Source organism: Schistocerca americana, chromosome 6 (assembly GCF_021461395.2).
Source record: "Schistocerca americana isolate TAMUIC-IGC-003095 chromosome 6, iqSchAmer2.1, whole genome shotgun sequence".
NCBI classification, from domain to species: Eukaryota; Metazoa; Arthropoda; class Insecta; order Orthoptera; family Acrididae; genus Schistocerca; species Schistocerca americana.
In genome coordinates, this window is record NC_060124.1 from 601,523,225 (window position 1) to 601,547,689 (window position 24,465).

The following is a 24,465-nucleotide window of genomic DNA, read 5'->3' on the forward strand; positions in this document are numbered from 1 at the left end:
ATTAAAAGAAGACAAACTTAGATATTTATCATACACAAAAAATTAAGGCCCCCCCCACACACAAAGATATTCACACAAAAATTTACAATATTATTATTGAATACAAGGCATCACTCATAAAACTTTTTCAGGTCCTTACGATGTAATAAACCCTTCACCTTTCTAGTTTCAGGGTCTTGTAATAAATAGCTACCTTCATGTAGTATATTACTTATTATGTAAGGTCCAGAATAAACTTCTTGACACTTCTTATTCTGTATCTTCATTAAAGATGACTTCAGGTCGTTTTTTAACATTATCTTATTGCAATACTATATACTAAAAGAGTACCCATTTCAGTATTATATTTTGCCTTTCTTTTTAAAGCAGCAGATTTTAACTCCTCTAAGACTAGTTGGATAGTGTCTTCTTTGCGTCTTGCCATTTCAGGAACTACGGGTGTGGGAGTAATGCATTCGATCTTTTCAGGTTCATTAAGCATCAATTCAACAGGTGTATGATTGGTAGATATATGCGGTAGGTTATTCAGTACATTTTCGAATATAGATACATGGTCTGTCCACTTATATTGTTGCCTGGGAGCACATGACCAAATAAATCGATTGAACTCTCTAAACACTCTCTCGACTACGCTGGATGCAGTCAACTTATTAACACGTGTTTGATCTTATTCCCTGTCATATAGTATTTCCATTTATTTCTGATGAAATATGAAGGATTATCAGATAATATTATGTGCAATAAGTAATTTTCAGGAATACATGCCTTCCATATCCTAAAGTTGTTGTTCCGCTTATAAAGTATCATTATACAACTAATATTTAACAGAACAGTTTTCTCTTCATTTATCATTCGATCTTTTATTTGTTTCTAGTACATGTCTCCCTTTTGTAACGGCCCTATATTTTTACACATAGACAGATATTGACTTTTGAATGGAGAATTCTTAACTATCAGTGTTCTAAAAGCCGATGATGGTTCAACAGTTTCATTTAAACCATTTAGGCTGTGTGGCAGTCACGATAGAGTATCAGGCACTACATTATCTTTTCCGCTAATGTGTATTAATTCTGTATCATAACTCTGAAGCACTAACACCCATCTTGCAAGTCTAACATGAAGTAATTTACAGGTCAATAGAAAGCATACTGACTGGTGGTGTGTATATACTTTCAAGTGTCTTCTATAAACGAAATAATTGCACTTTTCCAATGGCCATTTTACAGCCCACACCTCCAGTTCTGTTACACCATAATTATGTTCGCTGGATGATAGAACTTGACTCACAAATTCAATTACTCTAATTTCTTTCTCATCCACTATAATCTGGAATGAAGGTGCGCCTAACCCAGCTAACACTGTATCAGTGAATAAACTAAAGTCTTCAGTTATATTAGGATGGTACAAAACACAAGGGTTAGCCAAAATATTTTTGATCTGTTTATATACTTCTGCACAATTTGTTGAACAGTACCAAGAAGTATTTTTCAGAAACATATTTAGTAAATTATCACTACCCAGTAGATGGTTGGGTACAAATTTTCTAAGAGACGAGGCCAAACCTAGAAATGATTTCAATTGCAATTTGTTTGTTGCATGTGGTATGTTTCTTAATGCATCCAGTTTTTTTTTGAGTGGGTTTGATTTCCATAGGTCATATAATGTGACCAAAACATTTAATTTGATTCTTACCAAACTTACACTTTTTTAAATTAGGTGTTACACCATAATCATTGAATTTCTTAAATACCTTTTCTAAGACTTCGATATGTTCTTCCCAAGGTTCAGCAGCGAGTAGAATATCATCTACATATCATGTAATTGATTTAGTAACTCAGGTCCTAGCACTGTATCGAAGAGTGCTATGAACACTCCACCGCTTATGTTGAGCACAAAAGGCATTACCTGAAACTGGTAGCATCTTCCAGAAAATATAAAAGCTGTACATTTTCTGAATTATTCATGAAGCTTTATTTGGCAGAACGAGGTCTTAAGTCTATGGAACATACACATTTTATACTATAAAATTCTTGTAACAACTCTTCTCAGTTCTCTAGTCATGTTCTAACAGGCACAATAATGTTATTTATATATCAAACATCCATCATGAGTCTAATGCTACTGTCAGGTTTGCTATAGCTAACAAAGGGCGGCTGAGGGGGAATTTGAAGGTTCTACAATATTCCATTCAAACATCTTACGAATTTCTTTGGATACAGCTTCTTTCTTAGACCAATGTATGGAATATGATGACATACAAAATGTTTTATGATATATTTCTAGATGACAAAGATAATTTTTTATCACAAATGATTTACTATAAAAAATCCTGATATACCTCGTTAATAAATGACTTAACTATATCTGTTGGTGTTCTGTAAGATAAGTAGACTCCGCTACTTTTTCATTAATGTGATCACTGAGCTCTGTGTTCATTGCATTAATGGACTGAGTATGCATTTCATCACACTAATCTACACTGTTAGGCATGACATATTTTATATTTATGCCAATGCCAAACTTTAAAAGATCATACACATTGCTTACCAGATTGAATGTAATCATGTTACCACTATTATCTACTGTAATAGTACATAAATATAGGTCTGTCACCGCTTTCATTTTAGATAAGAATTCTGATCCCCAGATACACTGAACTGATAATTTCATCATGGCCAGGAAGTTTCACTGTAGTCCATGCTTCTAGACTTTAATATCGACCATGATCTGGAACATAATTAATTGAATTTGCCCCCCAAATGCGCTGGTAACATTACATTTCTAAATAGGCCATATTGGAATCTTTCTTAGCGTATTCATTTGTTTCTATAGCTTACAACCTATCATGGACATAGTGGCACTAGTATGAACAGTAATATTAACAGGTATATCATATATATATGAGCTTTAATTACAGCTTGGATTATCTTATTATCAGATTTATCCTCAACACACTCTTTACCTAATCATCTTCAATCTTCTCGCCGGCACCTGTCTGACCACTAGCAACATGTTTTGTAAATTGCTTCCCTCTGCCTGTGCGACAAGCCTTGGAAGGCTACAATTGGTCGTTATAACATTTCCGATTTGTTAGTACCATTAGGTGGTTCATGGGTAACGTCTGTTATACTAATAGAATGATTTTGTCCTGACCACACCTTTGATGTGATTGCCTTCAAATTTTGTACACCTGCGGTTTTTCTTCTAATTATTCCAGTCATTTATGGAGTGAATGAGGTTGATGATACTGGGGACTGCTTGCACCTATAAATAAGGAATCATGAACAAGACAGCACTGGGAATAAAGATAGAAGAAAAAAGATTTTCCATACTTGTGAGGAAAGAAACTAATTTTTAGTATGTAAGAACTGGGAGGTATTTGTGTAATATTTCAGTTCTGCAGGAACAGAATAATTTTGAGGCTTCACTTGTGATGTGATGAGTGTGTTACATTAAAGTTTAAAATATGGATACTCATAGGTTTCTGGGACTATTTTATGCATCGGGACATGGTGATTGCTAAACCTCAACCAGGAAAAGGAGGTTTTGTATTGAGTTATGAAAAGTGTGTGGCATCAGGGTTCTTGGTACTGGGGTTGATTGACATAAACTGAACATCAGAGAATTACTTTGTTTACACATTACTGGGCTAGTAGGAAGCGCAAATGTACATCATTAGCCCTACTGGCATTAGAGAAGTCAAATTATCTTTCCAGACATATTTATGTCAAGTGACTAGTGTTCCTTATTAGTTAACATGACAACTGTTTTTTCACACATCCGACATACACTGACTTCTTAGCACATTTCAGAGACATTAGCCAGTAACATATGTAATCTTGAGGCAATTAGATTTGGTTATTATGTAATTTTCAATGGCGGTGTGCTTTACATACAAAGATAATGATTAACTTTGCTATATCACAGATTATATAATTTCAATCGCAAACAATGCTATCTATGTTAACACATTATCTAGAGAAATGAAATTATTTCAACATGAAGCATATAGAATAACATTGGTGAAATTTACTATGAATATTTCTGGTTTGCCCTGTTCGTTCAAAATAATGTCTGGTTGTTTCATCATATATATGAAACTTCCTATTTCATGTAAGATATTTAGCACATATCTTTTTTTATTGGTGGGTTGAACTGACAAGCGTTGTGTAATTTTACTAAACTTGTTGTTTAGCCAATGGGGAGAATTTCATGCCAATGAGATTCAGATGTGTTATAAATATTGTTTTGAAAATTCCTTATGTCTATTCTGATATATATTTTCTTTTATCCCACATATGTTAGCTTATAAACACTCAGTCTAGTGAATTTACAGAGCTGACCTAGAGAATGGCAAATTTGTGATCACGTTATGTTGTGTATAATGATGTTTTTTCTCAGACTTGGTTTTTTGAGCTGTAAGTTTAATTTGCACTGCTATTTTTCCTCAACATAGGAAATATTCTCACTGTTTGACACAAAATAGGAACTTTAAATGACAAATTAGTAGAACCAACAAATGGAATATGGCAGGTACATGCCCAAAAAAGACTGTATGAAAAGAATGCTAAGGTTATTTGGCAAAAAACATAATTCACATAAAAAGATACCTAGAAAGTCGATTCCATCTTATTTGAAAAAGGAACTTAAGGGAACATGTTGAATCCATCTTCACTTAAAGTGGACCCAACCAAAAATAGATATGAAAGCAGCCCTATCAATCCAAAAGTAAAAAACACAATAAACTTGCATTACTAACACGTTTTATGTATGTTATTCTGGTGTTTGCTTTCGGTGTCAGAGTTGATTGTGTGTGCTAGGGTACACCATGTTTGGAGTTCCTTTTGTGAAACCACTGAACCCCATTTACTTATCTTTGTTTAAGGGTAATGTTGGGCATGATAATTTAGTGCCATTAAGGTGTCTATTTTGTAATTTCTCTGGGCACACATAGCCATATACCACAGCTGTAGAAGCTACTTGTTCTGAATGTAGGCGAATTTGTCATCTCGATACTAACTGTACTAAGTGCAAATCGTACATGATTCGCTGGAAGAATAAATTTGTGGTTAGATTCCTGTGTCTGGGATGGTTAAACGAGAATGTGTGTGGTTTTCTAAACACTTGAATTAGGGTACAAATACCGTACAAAAATTGGTGGAAACACGAGCTACCACTAACACGAAAGCAGCTGCTGCCTTAACTCAGCGAGTGCAAAGTTTAAGAGAGGAAATGGAGCATGAGAGGCAGAGAAATTTGGAACTTTATAGTGAGGTAGAAGCTGGGAACGCGATTCAGGTTCAATCGCAACTAGACAGAAACAGCTCTTAATTCTAAATTTAACGTATTTAAATAACACACTTACTCCACTACTCATGCACTCGTCAGACACATTAATAGAGTCCCAGCATGGGAGAATTTCGATGGAACAAATGTGGCAGCGTATTACACCATTTCCCAGGACAACAGTAGCACGAAGTGTTAGTATTAAGCGTTTCGAATGACATTTGTGGCGTTTTTCTAGCAGGCCTTTGCGTACTGCATTACTGGATAATATGCAAGAAGGCATACTCTGAACCACGCCAACACACTAACTACGTGAAGAATTGTTGACCAGCTTTGGCTGGGGAAGCAATTAGTTCGCACTTAATTAGTATGTAAGGGCATAATAGGGCTACGTGGCAGTTAGTTAAGGCTGGAATAAATGGGTGGGGAGATGTTGAGTGTGGGGACACTACACTACGAATTGGGGGGGGGGGGGGGGCGGGAATATCCTCAACGTGTAACTAATTAGTTTTTAGGTAGTTTAGAGGGAGCCGTTAACTAAAGACTCGTGACGAATCTTCTCGGAAAGGATGAGGAATAAGTTTGGTCATGTATCTAGGGAGTTATTTTTGGTCAGCCGTGGCCGGAAGGTAGAGCTTACTGGAGCGACGGACACGTCAGGTAGGAGGCATTGGCAGTGTTGTTATTAAACAACCGGTTCTGCGAGGCAGGTTTACGACATCACTCACAGGCGAGGAAGCATTGCAGGCACTATAATCAAATGTGGAGAAAGGTGTGGAGTAATCAGGTCCAACAAAATAATGAACACACACACATTCACACAAGCACAATCCATACAGACATGGCCACTGTCTCTGGGCGCTGGAGTAAAACTTAGCATGACTCAGGCCCCAGTCATCATGATTTGTGTTCTGCCAAAAGGCAGGTTTTCACCTGGTAGTTCTCCAGGCTGTCTGGTCTTCTGCCATCGTCTTCAGGTCCACATAATTCATCTTCACTTTATGTCGTCTATCATGTTGCATCTCCTTCTTCCTCTCAGTCCTTCCAAAGCTTCAGCTAGCAAGCAGTCCCTGCTCAGTGAAAGTCCCAACCAGTTCTTTTTCCTTTCTCTTTTTCTCTTATGACTTCCAGCAATCATCTTCTCTCACGAACCCTTTCCAATACTCTTTCGTTACTCTTTCCATCCCGCTTATCCTCTCCATTCTCCTCCACATCCACATCTCAAATGCTTCTGACCATTTTTCTTCCTCTAGTCTTATCGTGCATGCACTTACTTGGCTAATGGTAGCAGCTTGTCCTATTTTAATACTGGACAGTCTGCGTCTTCTATCTGATGACCGTTCTCTCTCTTTTTTTTTTTTTTTTTTTTTTTTTTCTGTGTGTATTTGCTTCCCATGTTCCACACAAGCTTCATTCAGATATTCTATTCTTTTTCCACCAATACATATTCGTCTTTTCCCATTCAAGCTTTTCGCAATAAGGAATTCATTAAACAACAGTGGGGACTAACTCGTCGTACAATGCTGCTTGCTTCTGACAGTTGATTCCCAGTCCTTATCCTTAATTTCTGGTGGACATATAGATTCTGTATCAGCCGTCTCTCTTTCAATTCTTCTCCTTTCCTCTTCAATACAACCATCAACTGAAATCTGTCAAAAGCGTTTTCTAAATGTGTAAAAACAGCAAAGATTTCTCTACCTTTCTCCATATATCTTTCCCATGTAGTTCTTAACAGGCCAATAGCATCTCTTGTTCCTTTTCCTCTTCTAAATCCGAACTGCTCCTCTGCAATCCCTCTATCCAGCTTGCCATATAGCCTTCTACTCAACACTCTCAGCAACACATCAGTTGCGTGAGAAATTAGAATGATGGTCCTATGCTCTTCACATTTGTTAGTGTTTCTCTTTTTCTCTGTTGGTATCATAACTGTTGTCAGGAAGTCCTCAGGCCATTCCCCTCTGTCATATATCTAATTACAGAGGTAGACTACTTATTTTCTTGCATTGTTTCCCAGTCTCTTCACCAGTTATGCCGGCATATCATCAATTCCACATGGCTTTCTATTCTTCATCTCCTTCAGCGTCTTTTCTACTGCTGCTTCCAAGATGGTGAATCCCTCTCCATCTTCCGGTACATATTGCTCCTCTTCAACATTAATTTCGCTTCGTATTTCATCCCACGTATACAGACATTCAGTATATTCTTGACATCTGTTCAAAAGTTCCTGTGGTTGTTCCGCTAGAGTACCATCCGCTCTTTCTATTTCCATGTTATTCCTCTTTCTTTTACGTTCAAAAACTATCTTACTGCCAGTCTATACATCATTTCATACTTTTACTCTTTCTCCATTTTCTCTATTTCTGTTTCATACAATTTTCACCTTGCTTTGTTAGATTCTCTTCTTAATTCATTATTCAGTTTCCTGTACCTCTTTTTGCCTTCTTGAGTTTCTACATATTTGCACTTTCTCCGCTCTTCTATCTTTTTCAGCATGTTTTCTGTTATCCATTCTTTCCTGGTACTTTGGTATACTCTAATTCTCAGTACTTAGTTGGCTCAGTCCATGAGTCCTTCCTCATTTTTTTCCATTTGTCCTTAACACTTTCATCAACACTACCTCTTTCACATTTTTCCATGGATCTTTTTTCCAAATCTGATGCCTTTCCTACCTCTGTGTCTTTCTATTTTTGTCTTTCTTTTGCTTTACCTCAACTTTACTTGTATTTATCACACTACTAGGTTGTGGTCTGAATTTATATCCGCTCTTGGATAAGCTTTGGCATTCTTCAAACAGTTACTAAACCTCAGTCCAACTGATATCTTTCCCTCTCCATGTGTAAAGTTTTCTTTTGTGGTGTTCAAATAATGTCTTACCCATTGCTTATGATCTTTATTTACGGGAACTAATTAGTCGTTCCCCTCTCTCATTTCTTCAGTGCCCAGAAACAATGGCCATGTTTGCGGGAGTTGCGGTTGTCTGAATACGTGTATGATTTCTATTTTGGAAGGAGAACTTTGTCTTAAAGCTCAGTACTTAGACTGGTTTTTCATTGTGCATGTATGAAGCTCAGTGCCTCCTCTATATGGTGAATAGCAATCTGTTCTTCACATATTGTTATTCCATTGTTTGAATTCACACAAACATATATTTACACTCGAGCATAAACACAATAATAAAATAAATTTGTACGTCTGTCTGTCATAGCAAAAAATAGCAGAAAACGATTGCTACTATCCCACATTACACAAAAAAACTTATATTAAAAAGTTATAACTAAATGGAAGTAAAATAAAATAAAAGACAGCATTACGTTAACATGGAAACATGATAACGGAAAAGCTCAGTTTACCGTCATCCCATATTGGCAAAAAAATTTTCGACAAAATCTGTGTTACTAAACTCGTGTCTCGCCAAAACTGAATATGAATATCCATTCTGCCACATGATTTAGATTTGCTTGTCTTAACTACATGATTGTCGTCATTACTCCTTCAAGTGGCAACCATCACTTCCCTCTCCAGCTGATTTAGTGCGACGTCTGTAACTGTCCCGATTACGATCCAACATTTCCTCTTAATTTTTCTTGTTTACTGACTTATTTATTTTCATTTATTTTGTTACTTTGCCCAAAATGTTTAAATCTTTCTGGCTCTGTCATAGGTGTAAGCAAGACTTCTTAAAGATATTCGTAACAGTAAATTTTGCAACGAGGTTGATAGACGGCTTTTGCTTGACAATAATAATACTTGCGGCAATTAATAGATGTATTACGGCAAGGTCAGATAGCTCACTTTCTTAAATGAACATAAGAACTTATACGATCAAACAACCAAAATTTACCTACACATCATACTCAAGAAATTATGAGTGATTTGAGTTCTCATTGTTCACTATTTTCGGTTGTAGAGGTGCGGCAACTGTACTGGATGGTCAAGTTCGGTTTTGTTATAACTGTTGCATCTTTGTATCGATTTCAGATGTCGAAAAATAGAGGCTATCAAGGAGCTGTTTGATCATGCCAATGTTTACTCCATGAGTCAACAAAAACTCATTTGTCGTTGAAGTGCTATCTTAAGGCTTAATGTACTCTGTTAATTAGTTACATGTCGATGTTTTCAGATTAATTCTCTTTCTAATGCAAGCGTCTTGCTTACTATAAGTGGAGAAATTCTTTCTTTCATAGCAGGTAACGAAGGTATCCTGGAGTTCTAGCCGATGTAGAAATGGCGAGTAGAAGAGACCTCTTAAGATCAGTAGCACCATACTACGCCACCTGCAGGATTTTCGGGTTGACGCCGTTCACAGTGCACACAGAAGCGTGAGCTACGGAGGACATGTGCTGGTACACTGTACGCAGCTGTTGTTCTCGTCATTAACGTGGCAATAGCAGCACATGTGGTAAGCTGGTTGCAAGCTATAAACGCGAGAAAGAAAGGATTCCATCACTTTTGTGTGGCTGGTTTGCCTATATGATGACATTTTATGCCACCACGGTGACGGCGGCCGCCGCAGAATTGTTTCGAAACATCCACAAGTAACAGAGGATCCTCAGTCTTTTGTCTTATCGGGACAGTGGTACCCTGGAGTCGCGCCATTTCTCCAGTGTGGCGGTGAGGATCTCCAGCAAAGTGGTGTTTGCAGGCTCTCTGACGCTACGTGTAGCTGCTGTGACGTTGAAATTTCTGAGTATCGAAATGAAATGGACATACAGGTTCACACTGCTCTCAAGTTGTATTGTACTTACAGTTGTGTTCGGGTATGTTGGCCTCGTTCTTCTTGTGAGGAGTGACTTATGCCAGCTCAACCAGTGTCTGAGAGCTACAGCCCGAGTGAGATGCCAGCGGCGACCACTTGCGGACCGCTACCGGAAGCTGAGGAGCATCTACTCCGTACTGTGCAACCTGTCCCAGGAGGTCCTTTCGGCCCACCAGATATTCTTAGTTTTATTCATGGTGATGGCGCTGTGCATTATATCTTGGAATGCAGTTGCCGCGGTTTTATTACAGCACCAGAGACACCTAATGGTGACACATATTTTGCTTACATCGTGGCAGTCGTCACAGGTGTTAATGGTGTCAGCGGCCTCACACGCGCTGTCCAGGGAGGCGGCGCAGACAGCGCCTGTCCTGTGCCAGCTACTCCTGGGTTCGTGTCTTCGCAGCTCAGAAACGGTAGAGCTGTTCCACTTCTGCCGACTCGCCCGCAGTCAGAGTCCCACTCATCAACTTTACGGCGTCGTTCCTTTGGATACGCGGATGTTGGTGGCCTCCTTGTCATTCGTTACAACTTGGACCGTGGTTTTGTTAACTTTCTGGATAGTGTTCTAAAAAAGAAAATAAAAAGAACAGTGAGCTGAATATTATTACAACAGTAGTGTGAACATGGGTTGTTCTGCAGTAAAATTCTATAACTGTTTTGCTATGATTACGAGCTTGTAGAATACATGCCTATCACATGAATTTTTATCAGAATGTCAGGTAATTATTGAAAGTGTGTAGTGTTGTACATAAAGAGACCTTATATCTTCAAAATTTTCCCTTGCTCAGTATTGCGCAACACAGCCAATGGGTACAAAAATGGATGTTATCAAGTCTGTTGTGCAGTATATCCAGGTACAGTGTCACTACCTTCACTCAAAACCAACATGTAGCATTCCATCAGTGAAAACCATAGGAGACAAATATATATATATATATATATATATATATATATATATATATATATATATATATATATATATATATATAGGGTGTTGCAAAAAGGTACGTCCAAATATTCAGGAAACATTCCTCACACACAAATAAAGAAAAGATGTTATTTGGACATGTGTCCTGAAACGCTTAATTTCCATGTTAGAGCTCATTTTAGTTTCGTAAGTATGTACTGTGCTTCCTCGATTCACTGCCATTTGGCCCAATTGAAGGAAGGTAATGTTGACTTCGGTGCTTGTGTTGACATGCAGCACATCAAGCACATCAGTACGTAGCATCAACAGGTTAGTCTTCATCACGAACGTTGTTTTGCAATCAGTGTAATGTTTACAAATGCGGAGTTGGCAGATGCCAATTTGATGTATGGATTAGCACGGGGCAATAGCCGTGGCGCGGTACGTTTGTATCGAGACAGATTTCCAGAACGAAGGTGTCCCGACAGGAAGACGTTCGAAGCAATTGATCGGCGTCTTAGTGAGCACGGAACATTCCACCTTATGACTCGCGACTGGGGAAGACCTAGAACGACGAGGACACCTGCAATGGACAAGGCAATTTTTCGTACAGTTGACGATAACCCTTATGTCAGCGTCAGAGAAGTTGCTTCTGTACAAGGGAACGTTGACCACGTCACTGTATGGAGAGTGCTACGGGAGAACCAGTTGTTTCCGTAACATGTACAGTGTGTACAGGCACTATGAGCAGCTGATTGGCCTCCACGGGTAGACTTCTGCAAATGGTTCATCCAACAATGTGTCATTCTCATTTCAGTGCAAATGTTCTCTTTACGGATGAGGCTTCATTCCAAAGTGATCACGTCATCAACACAGATTTTCTGTGAAAGTTTGGGCAGGCATTGTTGGTGATGTCTTGATTGCGCGCCATGTTCTTCCACCTACGCTCAATGGAGCACGTTATCATGATTTCATACGGGATAGTCTACCTGTGTTGCTAGAACATGTGCCTTTACAAGCACGACAAAACATGTGGTTGATGCACGATGGAGCTCCTGCACATTTCAGCCGAAGTGTTCGTACGCTTCTCAACAACAGATTTGGTGACCGATGGATTGGCAGAGGAAGACCATTTTCATGGCCTCCACGCTCTCCTGACCTCAACCCTCTTGACTTTCATTTATGGGGGCATTTGAAAGCTCTTGTCTACGCAATCCCGGTACCAAATGTAGAGACTCTTCGTGCTCGTATTGTGGACGGCTGTGATACAATACGCCATTCTCTAGGGCTGCATCAGCACATCAGGGATTCCATGCGACGGAGGGTGGATGCATGTATCCTCGCTAACGAAGGACATTTTTAACATTTCCTGTAACGAAGTGTTTGAAGTCACGCTGCTACGTTCTGTTGCTGTGTGTTTCCAATCCATGATTAATGTGATAAGAAGAGAAGTAATAAAATGAGCTCTAACATGGAAAGTAAGCGTTTCCGGACACATGTCCACATAACATATTTTTTTCTTTGTGTGTGAGGAATGATTCCTGAAAGTTTGGCCGTACCTTTTTGTAACACCCTGTATATATATATATATATATATATATATATATATATATATATATATGTGTGTGTGTGTGTGTGTGTGTGTGTGTGTGTGTGTGTGTGTGTGTGTGTGTGTGTGTGTGTTTTACTATATGTATGAAACAACTACTAACTTTTCACATCTTTATATGAGATTTTCCATAATCATATATATATATCAGAAATTTCCCCTGAAAACTAACATATATCTCTTTTTGTTACTAAATGGCCACCTCTAATTACCTCAATATCAGTGAGGAGCTATTCTTGTCTTAGACCAGATAGAATTCATGCAGGGTCAATGGAGACCTCAGTGTATGGTACTTTGAAAGTACCATATTTCCTGTTGTTCAGGTGTCTAGTGTAACATATCTAGTGTTTGTGCTTATGTTCTAGCTAAGTTTCTTTGTGTGACCAGGATGTTCTCTTTTGAGTATATTTTAACGTGTTAAGGTTACTTTGCATGAGTGAGGTATTAGTCAAGTGTATAGATGGTTTCTTCCATATGAGTGGCAATATATCTGTTGTGACTTGGCAAGGCAGCCAAGTCACAATGAGAGGAAGCCAAAAGGCACGCGTTTAAGCTCACGCAGGCTGGCGCGAAGTCTGGAACAGTTAAGGGAATTAATAGTAGCAAATAAAGTACGTAGTTGATATAATACTTAACTTTAATCCACAATTGGTGTACATCGCTCTTGACGGTACATGTTATAATCTCAATATCAAATGGTATGGCGCCTTGCTAGGTCGTAGCAAATGACGTAGCTGAAGGCTATGCCACTATCGTCTCGGCAAATGAGAGCTTATTTGTCAGTGAACTGTTGCTAGCTACGTCGGCTGTACAACTGGGGCGAGTGCTAGTAAGTCTGTCTAGACCTGCCGTGTGGTGGTGCTCGGTCTGCAATTACTGACAGTGGCGACACGCGGGTCCGACATATACTAACGGACCGCGGCCGATTTAAAGGCTGCCACTTAGCAAGTGTGGTGTCTGATGGTGACACCACATTTCCCCCCCTGCAAATGGGCGTACGGTTGTGTTATAAGGCTTCCACCCACCATGGGGAGGACCCCATGTTGACGTATGCGACGAGGTGGGAAGCCTAACAACAGGCGAGGCTGTGCCACCCGCACCCTGCCATTCGGTCCGAGGGGAGCTAGGAAACGCCTGAAACCTAGTCCAGGGTGCACGCCAATATGCGGTGTATGCGCCCATAGAGAGACAGGAGGGGCCGAAGGGTCGACCTCCATCGCGTCGGGGTACCCGACGGGCGAAGACGACATCTGGTCCGGAGCGGGCAACAGGTCCATGTCGGAGGACAGCTGGTCACGGGAAGCGATCGGCGGCGCGTGACCCAGGGAGATGCTTGGCGGCTGCAGCGAAGCGTCCACTGCGGGCGGCGCCGGCGAGAGAACATGCGGCGGCGGCGGCGGTGGCGGCACGGCGCCATGGGGCAAAATGGAAGGCAGCGTGGGTAACACCTGGGGATGAGGCGAGCCAGTAGATGGTTCCCCAGGGCGCTGATCGGACGGCACCATCGCTGAAAGCAGACGGGGAGCGGCAGAACCCGTGCGACGACAGAGGGGCAGCTGATTGAGATGCCGACGCACCTCACCAGCGGCCCCCGAAACTGGTTACATAGCGCGGCCGAGGCAGCGAAGAATGCGTCCTTCGAGCCAACGCCGTGAACCTCGATAGTTGCGATAAGAGACAACGTCGCCTGGAGCAAGAGCAGGTGTCTGCCGCTGCACAGGAACCTGATGCGGAGGATGTAGCAAAGACATCAAGGTTCGATGAGGGCGACCGTGAAGCAACTCAGCTGGCGAGCGACCATCTCGGGGCTGAGAGCGATACAAGGACAAAAATAGCAATAAGGCGTCCTCCCGAGAATGCGACTCTTTCAACTTCAACATCTGTGACTTGGAAGTCCGGACCAATCGTTCAGCGGCACCATTTGACTGAGGCGAAAACGGTGTGGATGTCAGATGTTGAATACCATTGTCCTTGCAGAATGACTGAAATGTTGCGGACATAAATTGTGGGCCATTGTCGGAAACAATAGTCTGTGGCAGACCTTTAATGCAAAAGATAGCAGATAATGCTCGGATGGTGGCAGATGACGTCGTGGAAGACATCCGGACAACAAAAGGAAAATTACTGAATGAATCTACCACAACCAACCTGCGAGCATTCCAGAATGGACCAGCAACATCGATGTGTAAGCATTGCCAAGGGGAAGTGGCTTTTGGCCATGTAAAGAATGCGGCGGTGCGTATTGTTGTTCGGCACACGCCATGCAAGAAGAGCACATATTCGTAATCGCAGCATCGATTCCGAACCAAGTACAGTGCTGACGAGCAAGTTGTTTCGTTCGCACTATACCCCAATGTCCTTGGTGGAGAAGCCGTAAGACAGAGGACTGTAACGAACGTGGTACCACGTCTCTGGACTGATCATTATCAGAAGGCAACAGCAAAAGACCACGTCGAACAAAAAGTCTCTCCTTGTGAGCAAAAAATCGGCGAACCAACGGATCCTCGATCCGTGACTTTGACAAGGGCCATTGTGTAGCAACAAAACGCAAAACGGTAGCAAGGACAGGGTCAGCAGCTGTGGCTGTAGCCACACAACGAAAATCGATCGGAAACGATTCGACCACGTCATCGGTTTCCGCATCAATGAACATGCAAGCAAGTTCGGAATAATCGAACGCCCTATCCTCAGCAACAGGCAAACGGGACAACGCATCAGCGTTTTCGTGCTTAGCAGTGGACCGATACAAGATATCGTAGCGGTACTACGAGAGGAAAATAGACCAGCGAATGAATTTCTGCGCTCTACGTGGAGGTACAGGCTTGTGTGGATGAAAAAGCGATGTCAAAGGTTTGTGGTCTGTGACGATGGTAAAGTGACGACCATACAAGAAATCATGAAGCTTAGTAACACCAAATACGAGAGCCAAAGCTTCTTTCTCGATCTGTGAATAATTTCTTAGCGCAGACGAGAGCAATTTGGACGCAAAGGCAATAGGGCGATCATGCGATCCATCTTTGTGCACAAGCACAGCACCGATCCCGAAATCCGATGCATCGACTATCAACAAAAAGGGTTTCTGGGAATCGAATGGCGTAAGGCAAGTATTAGAAAGCAACGCCGATTTCAACTGGCGAAAGGCGCGTTCGCATTCCGTCGTCCAGACGAACGGAACACCTTGACGGCGTAAGCGATGAAGCGGAGCTCAAATGGAAGAGGCGCTGCGGACATATTTGTTATAATAATTTATTTTTCCCAGCACACTCTGTAGCTGCTTCAAATTCTGCGGCGAAGGCAAGTCTTGTATGTCACGGAGGTGCTCTGGACTCGGATGTATGCCATGTGCATTGATTACATGTCCCAAATATGGTAAATCACGAGCAAAAAAACACACATTTGTCCTTCCGCAAGCCAAGTCCATTTTGTCGCAAGACCTGAAGTAGTGTTCTGATAATGGCTAAATATACTTCTTCTGTCTTTCCGTAGATCACAATATCGTCCAGATAGTTTGCTGCAGTAGGGACCGACGCACAAACAGTTTGCAGATATTGCTGAAACAATGCAGGGGCGGATGCACACCCGAATGGCAGTCTCTTGAATCGATACAACCCAAGATGCGTGTTAACTACCAAAACTCGCTGGGATTCTTCGTCCACCAGTATTTGCAAGTACACATCTGCTATGTCCAACTTCGAAAAATATTTACCTGGCCACAGTTTGTCAAAGAGATCTTCCGGGCGGGGAAAAGGAAAAGTTGCAATCACTAGTTGTGGATTCACCGTAGCCTTGAAGTCCACACAAAGTCTCAATTTTCCGGAAGTTTTTGGCAAAATTACTAAGGGTGATGCCCAGAGAGAAGCCTGCACACGTTCAATCACACCTTGTGATTCTAAATCGTTTAATGTTCTTGCGACCTCATCACGCAATGCGTGAGGAACATTGCACGCTCTGAAAAATTTCGGTTGCACGTTTACTTTCAGTTCCAAATGTGCTTCATAGTTCGTAGCGCAACCAAGGCCCGGTGCAAAAATGTCTGCAAATTCTTCACATAGACGAGAAACACTGTCTGAAGGCACAGTCTGGTTCACTGATAGGACCTGGTTTACAATGGACAAGTTAAACAACTGAAATAAATCTAGACCAAACAAGTTCACTGCAGAAGAAGAACGAAGGACGTAAAATGACACAAGTTTTGTTTGTCCCTTGTATGTTGCAAGAAGGCTGCACTGTCCTAACACAGGGATATTCTGACCGGAATAGCTATTTAACTTAACATTTGCGGCACACAACGGAGGTGTGCCCAGTTGTTTGTACGTATCTATATTGATCAATGAAACTGCAGCTCCGGTATCGAGCTGGAAAGGTATCACGTTGCCATGAATGTCCAAAATCTACAAAAAGTTTATTGTACTGCTGACGACAAGAGCAACTGTCTCGTGCAACTTGAACTGACATTGCTACTGAATCACTTGCGACGTGACTTGATTTCCGTCGACGTCGACGCACGCTTTTTGTGGGGCGAACACAGTCACTGTGAGAGAGAGTGGCCCTGGGCGGAGTGAATTTAACTACATGAATTTCCATGGGCGAAGGTTCGCAAGCATGAGTATTCTTGGTTCGATTCCGATGCCAGCATGAAGCAAAGGGCCTGGAATGGTTGTGAGTGTCCGATCTGAGCTTTTTCTGGCAAACACTCTTAACATGTCCTTTTTTATTACAGAAAAAGCAAATAGCTTGGCGTGATGGGCAATTCTCACACGAATGTCTAGTAGCACACTGCGGGCATGATTTTAGCACTGCATTTGCGTGCTTGCTTGGCACACTTAGCGGAGAGCTTGGCAGCAGCTGCGCGAACGGGCGCGAGGGCTGTTTACTGTTCCGTGCAGCGCGCCCTGCGGGCCGGTTAACGTGACACACAGCTGGCGAAGTTTCAAAGGATTCCTGAGCAAAGTCAAATGTGTCTTGCCTATCCAATATGTCTATCACTTGTTGAAGGGAGGGATTGACTAGTTTCAAAATCTGTTCCCTTATACGAACATCAGAAACGTTCTGTGCAATTGCATCACGTACCATTGTATCTGAATAAGGGACTCCACATTCACACTCAAAAGCACAATCCCTAGTAAGGCCTTGCAATGTTGCAACCCACTCCCTATTAGTCTGACCGGCCGTACGTTTTGTACGAAACAACGTATACCTTTTTGCAACGACATTGACTGATTCTTTGAAATATGCATCTAATGCAGACAAAATTTCGTCGTAGGACAGAGTTGCTACATTGCGTCGGGGAAACAATTTCACTATCAACCGGTAGGTGGACACACCTACACATGCCAGCAAAAAAGGCTGCCACTCGTTACCTCGAATTCCGTAGGTGGCGAGATGGAATCCAAATTGGCGCGACCACTCCGTCCAGCTTTCCAGTGCCGCATCAAAAGGACGAAAAGGTGGTGCAACAGCATGTTGTGGCTGCGGTAGCAGTGGAGCGGCGGCTGCCGCATCGTTTTGCATTGCACGTTGACACTGGACGAGCTGTCCAAGGGCATCCAATAAGGCCTGCGTTTGCTGATTCTGCAAGCGATAAAATTCGGACAGTACATCTGGAGATTGTGGCGAAGCCATGACACAATGAAATCAGTCTATCAACAAACACAAAATCCTCTTTTGAGACTCGTCGTCAAATATGTTGTGACTTGGCAAGGCAGCCAAGTCACAATGAGAGGAAGCCGAAAGGCACGCGCTTAAGCTCACGCAGGCTGGCGCGAGGTCTGGAACAGTTAAGGGAATTAATAGTAGCAAATAAAGTACGTAGTTGATATAATACTTAACTTTAATCCACAATTGGTGTACATAGCTCTTGACGGTACATGTTATAATCTCAATATCAAATGGTATGGCGCCTTGCTAGGTCGTAGCAAATGACGTAGCTGAAGGCTATGCCACTATCGTCTCGGCAAATGAGAGCTTATTTGTCAGTGAACTGTTGCTAGCTACGTCGGCTGTACAACTGGGGCGAGTACTAGTAAGTCTGTCTAGACCTGCCGTGTGGTGGCGCTCGGTCTGCAATTACTGACAGTGGCGACACGCGGGTCCGACTTATACTAACGGACCGCGGCCGATTTAAAGGCTAATTTATGTCAAACGAGGATCGGAGAATTTACGTCCATCCCTTGACCTTGGAGATATGTACTCTAGAAAACTTCCCAGTAGCAATGTTACGTACTATTTAGGTGACTGGCTTAAGAACTTGGATTACCTCACAAGGTGCTGCAAAGCATAGTGCCAATTTATGAGAAATTGGGGCCATATCTTCTCGCCCGGCAGAAAGGTTTTGGATGTAACCTTATCACCAACAGGCACCTTTAACTCGCTTTGCCCCTGACTGTAACGGCGCAGCTGCCTCTAGTGTGTGATACTAATCTTTCGTCACATTTGTTTCCAGTTCTCTTAAATTAGGTCACGTGTCCATTTCTGAGGGAGCAGGGCATTAACTGACCACAGATTGGCCAAGGGAAGTTGAGACCATGCGCAAACATCAAGGAAGTGGGTGGTTTTAAGGACTTCATGGTAGATGTAATTAACCGATTAATTAGACCATGGTACATAAGGAACCCACTTGTGGAGTGAATGAGAATGGAAAATAATAATGGCTGCTTGCAGATTGTAGTTCACTCCTTCAACAAATCATGGTTTCGGTCAGTATGGTATAGTCGTCGAATGAGATAGTGCGTTGTCGAAGCAGAATCTGTAACCAGTTGTAGAGAAGAAGACAGGAGCATTGCACGGCAATGGTACAGGGAGTGACAACTATGAAAAACATCGGTGACAAGTGAAGAACAGTTCACCCAACAGTCACCCTACTTCTTGGTACCAACCAGACTAATCTGAGCAGGCATCAACACATGAACAGAATGTACCAGTTGCTGTCACTACTACATGGGAGGAGCGGACGTAATCAACAAAGAGCGTATTCATGAGAAAGTGATCACTTGACGATTTCAAAAATCCCCTGCAAGTATTGGAACTGGTGTTGATAATTCTTCCGGGTTATATGACCGTGATCCATGGTATTCTTCTGTTCCTAACGTTTTGTCCAGTAATACGTTGGACATCCTCAGAGGTATGGCTGGTCCTGCTGAGTCCTGCCGACTGACGAGTCGGGCGTCGGAAAGCGGCCTAAATACCGAGGAAAGTGGGCGTGGTCTATCTTGCACATAGTAGCAGAGAGAAAACTAGTCAAAGATAAAATATAACTATCGATAATAGTCCGCCATAGATAAAAATCACTTATCGATTCTGTAACGCCACTGTCCATATCTCGCTTAATTTCAAGGCCTCTTCTTTTCTATTAAAATTATCTTCATGTTTATAAATTCCAATAGCCTCCCTGTACAGTCGTGGATAATAGTTCGAGGTGGCACTTAAAACTGTGGTTTCAGAAAACTTAACTACATGGTCACCTGACTGAAGTGCATGTTCCGCAACGGCCGATTTATCTATTTTTCCCAGTCGGCAATGACTTTTATGCTCCTTTACCCTCGTATTCCCACTTCTTTTCGTAGTACCAATGTAGACCTTGCACAAGTACACGGAATTTTATCCACACCGCTAGATGATAATGGTGGCCTTCTATCTTTAACAGAACGAAGTACTTGTCCTATTTTGCTGGTAGGTTTGAATACCGGTTTCACTTTATGTTTCAGCAAAATTTTGCCGAATTGATCTGTAACCTTACTAATGAAAGGTAAAGACACCGTATTCTTCCATTGCTGTGTACCATGCTTGTCCTTTGGTCTGCTGTAATTAGATCTTAAAACTCTATTAATTTCTTTGTTTGAGTACCCATACTTTTCGAAGGCCTGTTTCAGATGATTCAGTTCCGTATCCAGATGTTCCGGCGTACAAATCCGTTTTGCCCTGTCCACTAAACTTTTGATTACACATCTTTTTTGTTGGCGTGATGAATGAAGTTCTTATGTAAGTATCTATCAGTATGTGTGCTGTTCCGAAACACTTTATGTTTTAGACTGTCATCGGTCTGTCTCATGGCTAACACATCGAGAAACGAAATAGCCTGGTCTTTTTCCACTTCAATGGTAAACTGAATTTTAGGGTTTATGCTATTAAGATAATGAAAAAATTCGTCTAAGGCTTTTTTACCGTGCGTCCAAACCACGAATGTGTCTTCTACATAACGATACCAACAACATGGTTTCTTATTTGCTTTATTCAACGCTAATTGTTCAAATTTCTCCATGTAAAAATTGGCAATCGCAGGGCTCAATGGGTTACCCATGGCAACACCATCCACTTGCTCATAAAACTCCTCATCCCACTGAAACTGGCTAGATGTGAGACAGTGTCTAAACAGAACGGTCAAATCTTCAGGGAAAACTTCCGTTATGTGAACCATAATTTCATTGACCGGAATCATAGTAAACAGAGATATAACATCAAAGCTGACAAGAATGTCTTCAGGAGCCAAGGTTAGAGCTTCAATTTCCCAATAAAATGACGTGAATCCCTCACATAAGAATCAGTCTTACCACTGTATGGTTGTAGAAGAGTACCTAGATACCTAGATATTTGATAAGTATGGAAATCGATCGCACTAACAATGGGTCTCAGAGGGAGATTTATTTTGTGAACTTTAGGTAAACCATAAAGTCTGGGACTCTTAGCTTCATTCCTTAGCAAAACGTTTTTATCCTTGTGTGGATTGGAAGCAGAAGACTTTATCAACGTATTAGTTTTCCTCAAAATAACAGCCATCGGGTCTCTTCTAAGTTTATTGTAATGTCCCGTCCCGCCATTAATGGATCTAAAATCTTACATCTGTTGTCCTCTTTGTTCATCACCACAGTGGCATTGCCTTTATCAGATGGAAGAACAACTATCCCTTCGTCCGCATTTAAATCCCTGAGGGCCTTTCCCTCCTCCCTAGTTAAATTGCTCTCCAATGGCTTAATATGGAGTATGACCCTTGTGATTTCAAAACGAATTGCATTAGCAGTTGCCTTAGGGAGAGTTCGAATCCCTGCTTCCACATTCACAATAATCTCTTCCATTGGTGCATGCGTAGGAGTAGTCGCACTCAGCAGGACCAGCCATACCTCTGAGGATGTCCAACGTAGTATTGGACGAAACGTTAGGAATAGAAGAATTCCATGGATCACGGACATATAACCCGGAAGAATTATCAACAACAGTGCCATCTGGTCGTGAAAGCCTTCATTGTATATTGGAACTGGGTTTAGCAATTTTACATTCATGGAACTGTCCCACCACATGCTATATATCTTGATACAAGCAAGGTCAACTAAAAAATTCCCTAACCCGGCCAAGGATCCAACAGATTGCAAAATGCCCTCCAATCACAGACTTATGAAAGCCATGGAAAATTGTGGCAACCAAGTCTTCCGTAACACAAATCTTGGTCTACTTATCCCGCTTGCTCTAATAACAGAATATTCACTTTTGCACGTTATATTCGGCAGTGATTTGCCGCTTAATAAATTTTGTTCAGTCTTAGACAGAGCAGGGTCTTGGCCTTGATGGTGCTCCAAATTACAAAATAACTTATGGACCATGCTTAGTACCTCAGCAACCCAAGCTGGTTCCCTTATTCCCTGTTCCTTATTGTGGTGACTGCACCTCTGTTCGAACATTCGACTCAGTGCTTCTGCCATAGCGTTGTCAGTTCCCCTAATATGCCTGATGGTAAAGCGAAACGCAGAAATGCCATGGCCCGCTGGACAATTCGTCCCGTGTTCCTGGGCCGGCGAGTACCCAACTTACGGCTTGGTTGTCCGTTCCAAGACAAAGTTAACGGTGATCGACGTCGAACAAACTTTTCGAGGGGGAACACTACCACCAGGGCCTCACACTCGTAAACATAATATTGAAGTCCTACTGGCGAAAGGGACCTTGAAGCGCACGCAATTGGTCTACGTTCTCCCTGATTTCCGGGAAGAGTACCGCAGCGATACCCAATTTTGAACCGTCGGTCTGCACGACAAAACAGATATACGTAGTCAGAAATGGCTAGCACTGGACGGTTAATCAGGGAGACAGCTGTGACACCCTGCACTCAAATGTCTGATTCTTCTTATGCACCGGGTTCAAGGGGGGCCGCTATCTGGGCAAAATTAGGGATGAACTTTCGTCGATAGAAGTTCGCTATCATAATGGACCGGGTGACGCCCTTTTTGGTCTTAGGTAGGGGAAATATCTGTAAGTACGTGCTCCTTTCTTGATCTTCTCGGATCCGGCCAGCAAAAACCAAATGATCAGGGGAAGAAAACTCCTGCTCAGCTAAATTAGTTCTCGAAGGCTCTACAGTAAGACAAGTGGCAAGAAAGTGGCTCAAAACCTCCTCCAGGTATTGTAAATGTCGTTGGATGGTAGTACTATAAATTGCATGTCATATAAGTAATAACCAGATTTAAATGTTACAAAAATGGTTCAAATGGCTCTGAGCACTACGGGACTTAACTTCTGAGGTCATCAGTCCCCTAGAACTTAGAACTACTTAAACCTAACTAACCTAAGAACATCAGACACATCCATGCCCGAGGCAGGATTCGAACCTGCGACCGTACAAGTCGCGCGGTTCCAGACTGTAGCGCCTAGAACCGCTCGGCCACTCGGGCTGGCATTTAAATTTTACATCCCCCAATATTATGTTCGAAGTCTGGAGAGAACAGCAGCCCCAATCCATAAGCCAAATGGTACACGGCTAAATTCGAACATAATACAATCCGGACGAAAAGCTGTCAGTTGTCTAGAATTTTCAGTCAGTGGGATCTCGTGGTAAGCCTGACGATGATCGAGAATAGAAACAAGAACGAGTACCAGAAAACCAGGTGAAACAGTGGTGCAAGTCGGACAGCGGCACAGATTCAAAGACCAACTTCTTATTTAATAGCCTATAATCAACCACAGGTTGACACCGGAATCACTGACCTCAGGATCACAAACATGACCTACCTTGCACTTACATCATGCACAGTAACGCCGTTTTTCCCTGTGACGGGAATACACTGGCTCAAATCGTAGCTCTTTTTGGGGTAAAATTTAAAAGAAAACGTCCTACCCACATAATTCATGATAAAACTACTAAACTGAATCCAGGCGCAACACAAGACCATTAACGCAAAAATGCTTGACAATTTCTAATTGGACGGGCCAAGAAAACTCATAGCTACCAGTCAGAGGCAACACCTGCCCATTGGCAGGACGACCTCCCTGCAAGACCGGCTTTAGGCTAGGAAACTCACAACTGCTGCGACTGAAAATATACAAGTAATAATCAAGCAGGTAAAGGATACTGCCTGAATCAATTAAAGCACACACGAATTCATGGTTTACTGCAGCACAAACAAGGGGCAAAAGTGAATTTACAGAACGTCGAATGCGGCTGCAGCATTAAATAGGAGATTTAAAATTCAACGCACTCGCACGCTTTCGGTGTCAGCTGGTCAGACGCTGGTTACGTGGCGCAAGACACCGGCTCACCATTAGTCCAGGATCACCGCATCGGAAACACCACTTCGCTTTAACCAACGTGGCATCTCGACTACTCTCCGCGCCCTGTCCAACTCTCGGTTTTTGTGAAAAGCACCTCGCACCTTCCCGCTTAGTATCGGTGAAACGAATCGAATCAACCTGATGCACTAATCTGTGTAATTCGGCAAAAGTCACGGGCTTATTACAAAATATCAAGCGCGATCGGTCTTCGGACATAGCCCCTTGCAGAATAGAGCAGTTTCGATCGCTTCCTCATCACTCAAGCTCCAAAGCCATATCGGCGTTACAAACCCCTTCTATGTAGGTGAATGTGTGTGTTTTGGCATCTAATGGGCGCCCAACAGCGAGGTTATTAGCGCCCTGACATTTATTGAA

General features: G+C 42.1%; 1 non-coding gene across 1 annotated transcript; it reads right to left on the bottom strand.

The window, feature by feature from the left end:
* Nucleotides 1-23,129: 23,129 nt before the first annotated feature.
* Nucleotides 23,130-23,213, bottom strand: Trnap-ugg. The gene has a single exon. It is a non-coding gene; the product is annotated as a tRNA-Pro (tRNA).
* Nucleotides 23,214-24,465: the final 1,252 nt, after the last annotated feature.